Genomic DNA, 14,751 nt, shown 5'->3' on the forward strand with positions numbered 1-14,751 from the left:
CACTCCCCTCTCGGCAAGCCGATAAGACCCTCTCACCATCCTTTGGTGCCCGTGGGTGGAGGGACCCACATGGCTTGTGGAGATTATGTCCCTGAAGCCAGCTCAGATCTGCTCCTCTTGGTGCAGTGTGGCCAAGGCAGGGCTGAGCTCGGCTCTGGGTCCGCAGCGCGATGGACCTTTGGTGTCTGTTTTCAAGGCTCTTTGGAACAGAAATCTGATCTGCTCTGTTGTTCTGTGGCTTCTGCTGCTCCAGAATTTGTTGGGAGTTCTTTTTTACAGATATTTTATGGGCAGTGTCTTCGGAACTAGCATATGTGTGTCTTTCTACTCCACCATCTTGGCTCTGCCCCCTAAAATATTTTTGAAGGAAATTATTTTTGCATTTTCTGCCAATGAAGCTTTCGAGAAGAAAGTTGTTATATGAATTTGAGATTTTATTACATAAACTCTTAAGTGATAAACTTAAAACATCTTATAAATTGTATAAATAAAGGGATGCTTCTGAGGAGTTGGCCATTAAAAAAGAATCGTTAAAAAAAAGACACCTTTTGTGGAATTAAAAAATTTTAAGCTGAGGCTTATTTTTGAATTATGGTGGTAAACTCAAAGTTTTTAATTTGGAGCTCAACCAGTAGTTAATTATGCTAGACACAGTATATCAATTTGCAGAATCTTATGGATAACTACACATATGCATGAATCTTAATAGATACTCTGCCAAACTCTGATAGTACAAATGCATTACTATTACAGATGAGTGTGAAAAATTGAGCTATTACATGTAAAAGTAATTATTAGCCTGAAATAAGCTTAGCATTACTGAAGAATATGTTCCTTTTTTATACAAGTTTTTAGACAAGAAAACTTTTTAAAAGGCATCATTAGTCAATAAAATGTAGGATAGTTTGAGGCATTCCCCTCAAGAAAATATATGTCTTTTTTTTGGCACAGTGAATTTTTTTAAACCCAAGTACAGGAAAAAGGGATTTCATCTTGCAGAGTATAGGCTTGAAATTTCTTACTTCAAATGAACAGTTTAAAATGTATGTGTAGCAGTAGTAGTTGTGTTTTATGCATGTTGGTCAGAAACTTAGTGTTCTTAAGTGAAATACTGTACTTGCATTCAGTGTAGCTTTACTACCAGATGCATACCTCTGACAACATTCACGTATTATACAAATATTGCACAAGTAAAGTTGCCAATATACTAATGCTGTTTGTGCAAGATTTAAAATTTACCCCTTAATATTATTTAAACCATAGGTGTTCAAGATCCAATACTACTTTTCCCTAAAGGTTGACTGACCAATTCCATTAAAAGAATGCTGCTTCATTTGGTCTATATTTAATATGGACATCTGTACCAATGTTTATTATATATTGTGTTTTTAATATGCTTTGAAATTCAGCAAAACCTGTTTTTCATATTTTCAAAACGTCCCTTCAAAACAGGAGAAGCGTCGTCTAATTATACATATATATATATAGTGTGTGTGTGTGTGTATGTATATGTGTGTACATATATATGTGTGTGTATATATATACATATATAATTAGAATGAGTGCACAGGGGTAGCAATGATTCCAATTCTGCCACCAGAGGTCCCCCTGTACACACTAAAGAATATTACCACATCAAATATTTGTTCACCATCTATCAGAGATTCAGTAGGTGCAAAATCCTCTAGAAAACATATAAACATACCATTACAGCTGGGTGTATTCCTTCATTGCACAACCTAATCCAATTTCTGTCAATTCTTTACTTTCTTGCTCTGCTCCCTAAAATGGCTTTAGGGTATACTGAAGCTGCTAAAGTGGCTTCTGTTTTCTTGGTTCTCTGTTTGTTAGGTCTAAGATTGATGACATCTCCACCATTAAGTGTGCTAGAATTCTAGCCAGAATGACTTCCACCAGCTGTATTAAAGACATCAGCCTTGTTACTACTTGTATTCATTCATTCTGCGTCTTCAGCTATTTGTTGTCTGAGTTTATGAAGATATCTTTCTGCTAAATATTTAAAAACTTCAGTTACATTTAGGTCCTCTTTCACTGAAGCTCTGTAGAATCTTCACTTTATTTTTTTGGCCAATACCTTAGCTTCTTCGTTCTTTATACAAGAATTATCCAAGAGGTCAGTGTTGTTCTGTTCAAGTACTGTTGGGATATCTCCAACTTCAGTTACTTCTCTCTCCAATTGGAAATTGCTTCAAAAGATTCCTTGTCTATAGCGGAAATTACAAGTATACAAGCTTGGGCTCCTCAATAGTAAGCCTCTGTTATTGCATCAAACTCTTCTTGACCTGCTGTATCCCATAACATTAGCCTGACATCTTCATCATTAACCTGGACTTGTCTCTCCAAAAAATCAATTCCAATTGTTTTCTTGTAGCCTTTTGTAAAAATGCCTTTGCAGTATCATTGAATCACACTTGATTTCCCAACAGCTCCATTCCCAACAACCACCACCTTCATGGCCACTTCCACATCCTCTTCCAACATTCTGAGTTGAAGATATATTTTTGTATCAATTTCAGATACTTAGATTTTTCTCTCAAATTTGTGCAAATGTTGTATCCCCCCAACAGTATGAAGGCTCTTTGAGGACAGGGGCTGTTTCATTGTTTGTCTTTGCCTCCCCAGAACCTAGTACAGTGCCTTGCAAATGCTTGGTGATTAATAAATGTCTGTTGAATTGAAATGCCCCTGTTCAAAGCCTCGGTAACGTGAACAGAGATGTTCAGGGGCCGCTCCAACTGCAGTGGCGGGAGCAGGAGAACCTATTCCTTGCTAATCAGCAAACCTGTCCGTACTGCACTTTATTTATTAATGCTCCCTACTTTTCAGCTCAACTAAAAATCATATCAATGTTGCCAATATAACATTGCAGCTGTTAATCTAATAGCCTGTGTACAGTATCTACTAGCAATAATTTGCCATCTCTAACATGTGCCAGTCCCTCCCAAAAAGAAACCCTCCCTGGACATCACTCCTGAACATATTCTGTATTTGTCTTTTAGAATGTAATCTTGTAGTTAAGGACTGTCTTCATATTTCTATTTGTATCCCCAGCAAAAATACTGGAGTAGTTGGACATTTCCTTCTACAGTTCACTTTGCTGATGAGGAACTGAGACAAACAGAGTTAACTGACTTGTGCAGCATTATACAGCTGGTAAGTGTCTAAAGTCAGATTTGAAATCAGGAAGATGAGCTTTTGCCTCTAAACCCAGTATTCTCTGTACTGCTCCATTTATTTACCCCATAAATAGAGACATAATTACATATATATCTTTTACCTATATATTTGTATGTACCTGCATTTATTTGTTTTTATATATCCATTTATTTGTGAGTGAGAATTAAATTGGATTTAATTTGCTTTGAAAGATGATTCCAATAGATATCTGTAGCAAAATATTCATTCAACTTATTAATGTAGTGTATTTTGAGTTTACACAAGCTCTCTGATACCTACTTATGTGTGCATAGGTATATATTTGTATGTATGTACGTGTATGTGTATTTGTGTGTGTGTATGAGTGACAATAACTTAGACTGAGTTGGAGCCCACAAGATCAAGGTCCTTCTCTGCAATGGAAAGATTTAGTAACGATAAAACTCTCCCATGGATTGTAGAGGTTGGTATGTGGGTCCCTTGTTAGATATATAGCTCATCTTCCACTGTAGGGGTTTACTAATGTTCCTTAGTGAACATTGAACAGGATATTCTATGATACCAGACACAACTGGGAATCATTTTTCATTCATTATGTTGTTTTAAAAATATGGAGCATTGTTTCCGGATAATTTTAGGTGCTCAACCTTTGAGATAACAAGATAGGTGGATAGATGAAGAAATACTGGAGCAGAAGAAGCCCTGGTGGAGGACATAGTAGAGACATACATGCTCCTTTTGGAGAGGACATTGAAATGTGACCCTGAGCACAAGGTTACATCTAGTAACAGGAAATAATGTACAATAGCATCTAGTACAGAGAGGTAAGATAACATCAAACACAGTAGATATCTGAAAAATTGGAAATGTGAGTTATTCTTCCATATGCTGTCCTTATGTATTTCCTTGTGGATACATGCCTCCAGATGTGTGCTCTGCTCATATGTAAATGTGTCATGTTTGGATGTTCAATGATTTCTTTAATGGTATATGTAAATGTAGATAAATAAATTCAAGGTTTATACTTTAAATGTTCTATTGTTTCAATCATTATTATTGCATTTAATGAGTTCTTTTTTCAAGTGCCCTCTGACTAAATAGTAAAGGAAAAATAACCCATAAACAAGGACTGCTGTCGTATCAATTACGATATACAAATTTTCTGGATAATGGGCTGAGTATTTCAGAATCTAAAGGTGAAGGCAGCACTAGGTGATGGAGAAAGAAGTGGTGCAAATTTAAAAGTAATGACAGCTGAAAATATGGAGCAAAAATGAACATTTCCTGTCTCTGGAAAATATGTATTGTAAATACAATCATATGCTTCAAAACTTTCCTGCAAAAGATTTAAAAACACAGAAAGAGATTTTATTTTAATTTTAAATTTATTTGATTTTAGTTTTCAACATTCATTTCCACAATATTATGTGTTCCAAATTTTCTCCCCATCTGTCCCTTCCCCCACCCCAAGACACCATGCATTCTGATTACCCCTTCCCTCAGTCTATATCTTTGGATACACACACACACACACACACACACACACACACACACACACACACATACACACATATCCAAATGGAAAAAGAGGTTCAAAAGCTCACTGAAGAAAATAGTATATTGTGTGTATATATATATATGTGTGTGTGTGTGTGTGTGTGTATAATACGTATAATAGTATGTGTATATACACACATACATACATGTATACATATACATATATGTATATATGCACATATATGTATATATGTAGGCATGTATGTATGTATAATCCCTCCAACTACCCAAATACTGAGAAAAATCTCCTTTAGCAAGGTTGGATCTCCTTTTAGAAAGTGAAAAGACTCACTTTTCATGATTTTCTTGCATCACTCTCACTTCTCTTCTCAAATTTTCCTCCACCTCTCTTACGTGATTTTCAATTTTTTTGAGCTTTCCCATGACCTGAAACCATTACGTATGTATTTTGGAGATTTTGGATGCAGAAGCCTTGATGTTTATGTCTTCCTCTGATAATATGAATTGTTTTTCCTCATCTGAAAGGATGGAAGAAAATATCTCTTCACCAAGAAAGTAACCTTCTATAGTCTTATTTTCCCCTTTTTTGAGGCATTTTTGCAGACAGTTGCTTGACTTTTGAGTCCTTTGTCAAAAGGAGGGTATTCTCTAGGGACTTGTAAGTTCTCACTTCCTCCAAGGTTGAACAATCAAGGGCGAGGAGTTTACTCCTTTCCTGGCTACACTCTGGTCTTGGATCTACTGCAAGCTTTTTTTTGCTGAGGATCTGTGAGTAGAATTCCCTTTCCATAGCTTCTACCAGCTCCCCCAGGGCAGTGCTCCTCCTCACCCCAGGACTGCCACTCAGAGCTGAGATGTCGATCAGTAGGTCAATTTTCCCAGTGCCTTTAGTCTGATAGCTCCCAAAATGGATACTGCTGCTGCCACCACCTGGGGCCACCTGGGGCAATGGCTAGGGGAGGACCTTCTTACCCAGGTGAAAGAGCTTTCTTACTGACCTTTCAAGGTTTCTCTGGTGCTTGTGGGTTGAGGGTTCTGGGAACCACAACTGCTACTGATGGCACCCTGAAGCCTGCTTCAGTGCTGTCCCTGCTGTGCTGCATGATCAAGGCCAGGCTGTGCTCTGCTCCACGCATCAGTGTGATAGACCTTTCTTGTTGGCCTTCCAGGCTGCTTTGGGCTGGAAATCTCTTTCACTATGTTGTTTTGTGGCTGCTGTTCTAGAATTTGATTAGTGTCATTTTTTACTGATGTTTTATGGACTTTGGGGTGGGAGAGTTTCTACAGATCTTCCTTGTACTCCATCATCTTGGCTCTACCCCCTCAAGGTATTATTTTATTCAACATTTTTGGGGGAGCAAGCTTTAGCGAGCTATTGACTCACTTTTCATGATTTTCTTGCATCTCTCTCATTTCTCCTCCCAATTTTTCATCCACCTCTCTTACTTGTTTTTCAAAATCTTTTTTGAGCTCTTGTATGGCCTGAGATCATTGCATATTTATTTTGGAATTTTGGATGAAGAAACCTTGACTTTTACAGCTTCCTCTGACGGCATCCTTTGTTCTTCCTCATCTGAAAAAATGGGGGGAAATTCCTGTTCACCAAGAAAGCAACCTTCTATATTCTTATTCTATCCACTTTGGGGGCATTTCCCCAGTCTGTTATTTAGCTTTTTAATTCTTTTTCCAGTGGAGGGTATACTCTGAGGACACGTAAGTTTTCAGTTCCTCCAAGATGGCACAATGTGAGCTCTGATCTGGGAGCAACTACAAGTTTTTTCTGCCCAGTATCTGAGAGTAGTGTTCCCTCTCTACAACTACCTCCAGTTCCACCATGTTAGTGCTCCTCCTCATTCGAGGGCCACCAATCAGGTCTGAGTTTCAGATCAGCTCCTTTATTCCCCCAGAGTTCAAAGGCTCACTCCAAAAGGGGGCAGTGCTGCAGTGACTTCCACTGTCCTGGACCCAGGGCTAGGACTAGAACCTGCTCCCTTCTCTCTCAGGTAAAAGAACTTTTTCACTGACCTTTGAAGCTGTCTTTGGTGTTTGTGGGTTAAGAAATCTGGGAACCGCAGCTGCTACCCAGGATTTCACACACTGAAATCTGCTCCAGTCCTTTCTCTGCTGCATTATGTTGCCAAGGCTAGGCCGTGCCCTGAGCCCACTGTGATAGACCTTTTCTCTTGGTCTTCCAGGCTGATTTGGGATGGAAATCTCCTTCACTCCATCACTTTGTGGCTTCTGCTGCTCTCGAATTGGTTTAAATTCATTTTTGTACAGGTATTTTATGGGCTTTGAGGGTAGAGCTACAGCAGTTCCATCCTTCTGCTCTATTATCTTGACTCCATTACCCCCCACCCCAGAAGATTTTTTAATAAGAATGATGTCTAGAAATGCAAACCCTTACATTTCTTGCAATATTATTTATGTTTCACTTCTCTAATATCTAGCTCAAATGTGTGACATTGAATTGCATATTAAATGTACATTCAGAAAATGTCATAGCAACTTGCTACCTAAATACATAAGTTAACCAAAAGGCAAAATGACTAAATAAAATATTACTCAGTAATAATGGATGATAGTCTACTGGAATAGGCAATTTTAACAAAAATATATGCAAGAAGTAATTACAGTCTTCATCAAAATATTGAGAGAAAAACTAGATTTGAGAGACATGTGGACAAATAGATGATTAATCTTAGAGTATTTATTCATATTTTAAAGAGCTAGTATTCTAAGAAAAATGCATCTGACTAGAGAAAATAAATTGTTAATAAATAAATAAATAAATAAGACCAGATCTTTCATAAAGCTTCATATAATAAACCAATCAATAAAGGAAATATGATAAAAGTTACAGACCTAAATGAAGATTTGTAAGTTATATACTAAAAAATGGGTCAAAATACAAGTTATATAAGGAGTAAAAAAGTATAATAAAGAGAATGATAATTGTGATTTAATCTCACAAAACTTATGGACTTTATGTAAACCAGTCCTTAAAGAAACATAGCCCTTTGAATACTTGTATAACCAAAGCAAAGATGAGAGGACAACTCCACGGAGAAGGATCTTGCCCAAAGATGAGCAACCTGCAGCCTTGAGGCCACATGTGGCCATCTAGGCTCTCTAGTGCTGCTCTTTAACTCAATTCAAACTTCACGGAACAAATCCTAAGGAAATATGACATAAAATTTGATCCCCTCATGTCAGTGAGGGACAAAGAGAAGTCTAGTTTGGAGGGACTGCAGATTCTAGAACAAAGAGTCATATCCAGTGAGTCTGGTCAAGTAGGTAAAAACAATTTGAGTAGGAATTAAAAGCTAAATATAAAAGTTTATATTGTATCCCAGAGATAATAAGAATTGGTTGAGCAGTGAGTCATATGGTCAGATCTGCCTTTAAGGAAAATTATTTTGGCTACAATATTTGAATAGAATCAGAGGTGGGTAACCAGAATTCTCAAGGCTACATGTGGTCTACATATGGCCCTCTAAGTCCTCAAGTGCAGCCCTTTGACTGAATCCAAATTTCACAGAACAAATCCCCTTGATAAAAGAATTTCAATATTCTATAGTGATTGGAGTTAAGTTACATGGAGACCTATTAGGGATGCTATTGCAATAATTTAGGAAGAAGGTGAAAGTGACCTGAAGTAAAGTGTCTGCTATTGAATAGGAAGGAGTCAAATGAGAAAGATATTGTGAAAGTAGAAAACAACAATATTAGGTATGGGGGGTGAGTGAAGTATCCAGGATAATGTTGATAGCTGAGTCTGAGACACTGAATAATCATGCCTTTGAATAGAAATTAAAAAAGTTAGGAAGAGGATAAAGTTTAGCTAGAGAGAAAAGAGTTCAACTTTCATTAAAATGTGTTAAAATGCCTCTCGGGTATTCAGTTTGAGATAATCAATAAGAAATTAATAGTAAGAGATGGAAGTCTGAGGAAAAGCATTGGACTAGTTATGTAGAACCGGGAGTAATATGTATAGAGATGATAGTTAAACTCAAGGGAGTTGATAAGATTACTGAGAGGGAATATAATAGAGAAAAAATGAACAAAAATAGAATCTTGGGGGACATTCAAATTTAGGCCATTTAATGTAAATGGTAAAGCCAGCAAAGGACCCTGAAAGGAAGTAATCTGGTAAATAGAAGGCAAACTAAGAGAACACTGTCTTGAAAGCAGTGGGAAGTGTGTGCAGGAAGAAAAGTTGGTTATCAGTGCCAAATGCAGCAGGAGTGTCAACAAGTAAAAGGACTAAGGAAAGACAATTACATTTAACCATTAAGAGATCATTGGTTTATTTGGAGAGAACTGATTTTCAGTTCACTGATGAGACCAAAAATTAGATTGCAAAAGGTTGAGGAGTGACTGAGAATAGAGAAAGTGAAAGCAGCGACTTTAAATAATTTTTGATGGAGTTTGGATGAGAGAAGAGACATCCAGTTTCATAGATTGAATGATAGAATGAGGAGAGCACTTTCTAAAGATGGTGAAAATATGGTCATATTTGTAGGTAATAGCTAAGGAAATAGAGAAGTTTAAGATTTGAGAGTAAACAGGATTGAGGGACTGATTAGTAGATGAGTGGATGACATCAAGTAAACATATAGGATAGGTATTTTTGGGAAAGTGGAGGTCCAGCTAATTTTCAGAGACTAGTGGGAACAACAAGAGAGTGGGAAATTACATCAAGTGGGTTTTGAAACAAAAAAGAAGATAGAACTCTGGTTGAATGGATTCAATTTTATTTTGCTTTTTTTCCTCAATAAAGTAAATGACAAAGGGAATTAGAGAAGGGATGAACATTTCCAGAATATTTGTGCTCCATAAAATTGGAATTCTAGAAAGTAAATTAGGAGGAATGAAAAACTTTGGATTGGGATATGTGTAGTTTGCCTAAGGGATATGGGGAAGAGAAGGTAGGAGGAGGGTGCTGAGGACACTTTTCTATTCAATGTTCACTGACTATTAAAGAGATAGGGATAGAAACAGGAATTCAACAACAGTAACAGTGGGTTGCAAATGGAAAGAAAAGCTAAGAAACTCAAAGGATGTTTCAGAAAATTTAGGGGTAGGTCTCACGTTCTTTCTTCACCTGGAAGGCTAGCGGAGAGGATTGAAACTTTTGGAATGGGTTGATAGTAGTGCCTCAGGATAGTAGAGGACACTTGTAGGAGGTCCAGATTGGATCTGGGTTTCACGTTGGCCTGGCTGAGGAAAATAACCCTGCTCTCCTCCTCTGAGGTACACAGTAAGAGATTTTTGAATTTGAATTTGAAATATTTTGCTAACTCTGATGACTTTTGGACTGGCCATAGTAGTTTTGTTGAAATATATGGAGGAATATCAACATTTCAGTGCTATTTATATAATGACTTAGGAACCTATATGTCCTAATGTCTATAATCATACTACACCAGGGAGAGGGGAGGAATGATAGCAACCTTATGATTACTGGGAATTTATGTTTTGATATTTCTGAACTTAAACACTAAAAAATAATGTTTCCATAAAGCAAACTGCAAAAACAAACAAACAAACAAAACAAAACAAAACAAAGCAAAACAAAAAAAAAAAACACAGGAAGCCATAAATGTTCACCTCGTACCAACCAGAGTTTTTCAAAATACATAGTTTCACAAATTATACTTGAAACCAATCTGTCTCTAAGTGCTTCACTTTGAATTTCTCTTTCTTTTCAATTGCAAAAGTGAAGTTCCAATGTTCCTCTCAATTGATATCAAAACTTTTTGTTTTCGCATTTAACCATATATTGGATGCAGTTTATCTTTCAAAATTGTCTTTTACATTCTAAAAATTTTAATGAAATAACAGTTTAAAAGTAAAAAAAAATCATCATTCTTTTAAAAAATATTGTATTGTTTTTCAATCTGGTTTGACAAAATTTCCAGTAAATTTAAAAATTCTTCCTATTGCCATGTATATATATATGTAATAGAATATATTTACTGTATTCCCATAGATGAACAACTTCTTTTGGATTTATACAATGTCCAGATTCTTTTTCGTTTTTGCTCTATTGAGTATTCATTCTGAATTAGAGACCTATGGTTAAATTACATCATTATTATGGTTATCTTTCTGTAGCTTCTTTGTTGTCATTTCCTATTCAATTTTGATATCTGACAATAGTGAAGTACTGTATTCTTCCTGAAAAAATTTACACTTGGGGTCCTGTTCTACTCATACTCAATAGAGTCTGACGACTAAACATCTTACCATATGAATTTAAATGTTCTCTCTCTTTTTTTTTTTTTTAGTTTCTGTTCTATTGTTCTTATATTCTTTAAAAGGCTATCATTCCTTTTATAGGCTAGTTCTTTTGCTTTTATGGGAGTTGCCTTTTTTCAGGCTTCTGGCCACCAACATGATTCTACATTTCTTGAAGAAACATCACTTTTTGTGCTACTATTTCTTCATGTTTTTCACAAGTTGAACATTATTACCAAATGGGACATTACTTTTCTTTCTCCTAGCACTCTTAGATGTTGGTGAAAGCTTTCATGAGGTAGGGGGTGAGGAGCTGGCAGCTATGAGAACCAGGGCTTAAGTTTCCTGGAATGGTTCTGCCATAGCCCTCAGCTATATCAGGAGGAAACACCATCATTTCCAATGTCCTCTCATGGAAATCCTAACAGAAAATTTTAAAAAAAGAAGAACATTTAAGATAATACATCTGTGCCATAGTTGCAACAAAAATGTATATCTGCTAAGTGATTTTTCTCAATTTCTCTTTTTTTTGCTTTAGTATTATCTTTCACTCAGGTACATGTCAAGAAAATAGCATTCATTTTTATCAGATTTTGACTTCAAAATTGTTGTACCTTCCTCACTGCCCTTACTTCTACTCAAAATATTTTCATATCTTGTGATCATTTATCAGTTGGGGATTTTATTTATCTTTTACTATACAAAGGCCATCTTATAGGGGAGGAGTGAGGAAAAGAAAAAAATGAATACACATACACATATGGACAAAACAAAAAAAATAAAACGTTCAATATTTTTAGACAGTTATGTCTTTAAGGGAATTTCAGGGATTTTCAAACTGCATTTCCTTAAGTAGTATTTCAGATCTTTTTTTTTTTGACATCAGATATCCTATACATAAAAAATCCTTTTTTTCAATGTTCTGACTTTATTCCAATATTTCATGCTATTTCATGGAATCATTTATTTCTATTTGTTCTATTCCATTATTTGGGGTATAGCATGTGTTTAGGGAGGACAAGTACCTTTGATGTGATGGTTTCCTCACTCTTTTCAGGGTTCTTTCCATCTTTGGTGTTCACCTGTTTCACCCATCTCTCACCTGTGGCTCCAAGAAGCTGCAGAATGCACAGTGGCCACTCCCTGGTAAACTATTTCAGGAGATGAGCCCAACCAGGTTGAGGGTAATCAAGGGTTCTGAAACCCTAAACTGAAGGTCTATTGAGCTGTTGTGCTGATCTCATTGTTATATGCTTGTGAAACATGGACAGCCTACAAGCACCATACCAGGAAACTGAATCCCTTTCATTTGAACTGTCTTGGGAAGATGCTGAGGATCACCTGGCAGGATAAGGTAACAGACACTGAAGTCCTTGCTTGAACTGAACTGCCACATATTCAGACTATGCTTCAGAGAGCACGACTCTGATGGACTAGACACGTTGTTTGAATGCAAAATGTATGCTTGCCAAAAATACTATTTTTTTGGAGAACTTGCATGGGGCAGGCGATCATATACTGGCCAGAAGAAATGATACAAGGACACTCTCAATGTCACTCGCAAGAACTTTTTATTTGACTGTGAAACATGAGAGACACTGGCATAGGACTGCTCGGCATAGTGTCCCCGCATCAGAAAGGGTGCTGTGCTATTTGAGCAAAACAGAATTGAGACAGCACAAAATAAATGCAGGATGCGCAAAATTAGGATATCCACCCGAAATACTCATATGGACTATCTGTGACCAACCTGTGATAAAGCACTCTGAACTCATACTGGTCTGGTCAGCCACAGATGGACACACTGAAATCTCACGTTATCATAGTGATATAATTTTCGTTCTCTTTGAAGACAAAGGACAACAACCAATAAACCAATCAATCCCATTACTTGGGTAAAGCTTATCACTTAATATTTTATGTAACTTTCCCTTTACCTTTTATTTCATTAAAAAATACTATTTTGTAGCAGGCCAGCTGTGAGGCCTCTAGCCCCAGAACACCAGTCAAATTGATAGCTCCAGAACCCAAGACAAAACAAGAAAAAAGAGGTAGGGTCACCAAAGTACCATGGGCAAGGCACCAGTAGAGAGACCCTAGAGCAGAAAGCCAATCACCATGTAAATTGTGCTAAATGCAAAAAAACTTGGAACAATGTCCCATATGCCCCAGGAGGAGAGCTGAAGTTTAAAAAATGAGCAAAACCCCAAAACAACCCTGACAATAGAAAGCTACTATGGTGACAGGGAAGATCAAAAAAGAAACTCAGGAGAGTACAACAATGTCAAAATACCTACAAGCCTCAAAGGGGAATACAAATTGGCCTCAAGCTCCAAACATCTTCTTGGAAGAGTACAGAAAGAATCTTAGATATCAATCAAGAGACGTAGAAGAAAAATTAGGAAAAGAAAGGAAAGTTATGCAAGAGAATTATTTTTTTTAAGTAAAGAGTCAACTACTTAGACAAGGAAACACAAAAACTTACTGAAGAAAAGAATTCCTTAAAAATTAGAATTTGCAACTTGAACTTCCAGGAGCCAAGATGGCAGAATGATCTGTTGACCTTGAAAAACTCGGAGAATATTTCCCAAGGAAAAATTCTGGAATAGTTGGATCAGCCTAAGGGGTAAACAATCTCTTAGATAGAGAGGCTAGGAAAATATCATAGAAGGGATCCCTCTTTCTTTGGCTGAAGAGGACCAGTGAGGTAATGAAGCTGTCTCAGACAGCCCCACCTCAGTGAAACAAAGGGAAATCGTGAGCACCAGGGGTGTGGAACCAGTAAGCACCAACACCAGGACCCCAGGTGTGCCTTAGCACAGCCAGGGTAATTAGAAAGACAATAGCGTAGAGTTCACCAGCTGCTGAGTCTATCTGTGCTCTACCTCAGGAGAGGAGACTTTTTGTGACCAGGACACCCCTCCCCACACCAAATACAACAAATTCCAGGGTAACTCTTGAGGAAACTCAGAAAGACTTCACCTGGATTCTGCTTTGGCACATCAGCCAGCTCAGCACGAGGTAAGCTGCAGCATTCTAGCTTCTAGGTGAAAGAACTAGAAGTCACAATACACAAAACCTCAAGTCCTAAGCACAAGTACCATGGGACAGAGTTCCCTGTGCCCCAGACGCAGAGATTCACTCTAAAACCCAGGATAAAGGCAGTCATTCTGAGCAGGAAGCAAACCTGAATAGAAAAGACCATAGAATCTTAATATCAGTACAAGGAATAAAATAAGAATACCAAAGAGGTCAGCACTGAGACTGTATTCCCATCAGAAACTTCATAAGGGAATATGAACTGGTCCCAAAGCCAAAGAGCATTTTTGTTAGAGCTGAAAAACAATATTAAAAGCCAAATTAAGGAGGTAAAAGAAAAATTGGCCAGCAATTCTTAAAATGTGAAAAAAAGGAATTCAAAGAAGAATTTTAAAAGAAAATTAGACAAATGTCCAAAGAGATGCAAAACCTAACTGAAACAATAGGGTAACTGGAAAAGGAGATGGAAAAGTTAACCGAAGAAAACAATGTATCAAAAATTAGAATTGGGCAAGTAGAAGCTAATGACCCTATGAGACAACAAGAATTATTCAAACAGAATTTAAAAGATTGAAAAAATAGAAGAAAAGGCAAAATATCTAATTGGAAAAACAATTGACCTGGAAAATAGAACCAGGAAAGAAAAATCTAAGAATTATTGCTCTACCAGAAAGACATGAAAAAAAGGGAGCCTGGACAATCTCTCCCAAGAAATCATCAAAGAAAACTGCCCTTAGGTCCTAGATCCAGAGGGCAAAATAGTCATTGAAAGAA

General features: G+C 37.0%; 1 pseudogene; it reads right to left on the minus strand.

The window, feature by feature from the left end:
* Window positions 1-1,762: 1,762 nt before the first annotated feature.
* Window positions 1,763-2,583, minus strand: LOC140502608 (ras-related protein Rab-23 pseudogene; annotated as a pseudogene).
* Between the last annotated feature and the right edge of the window lie 12,168 nt (window positions 2,584-14,751).

The sequence above is a fragment of the Notamacropus eugenii genome, chromosome 4, assembly GCF_028372415.1.
Source record: "Notamacropus eugenii isolate mMacEug1 chromosome 4, mMacEug1.pri_v2, whole genome shotgun sequence".
NCBI lineage: Eukaryota > Metazoa > Chordata > Mammalia > Diprotodontia > Macropodidae > Notamacropus > Notamacropus eugenii.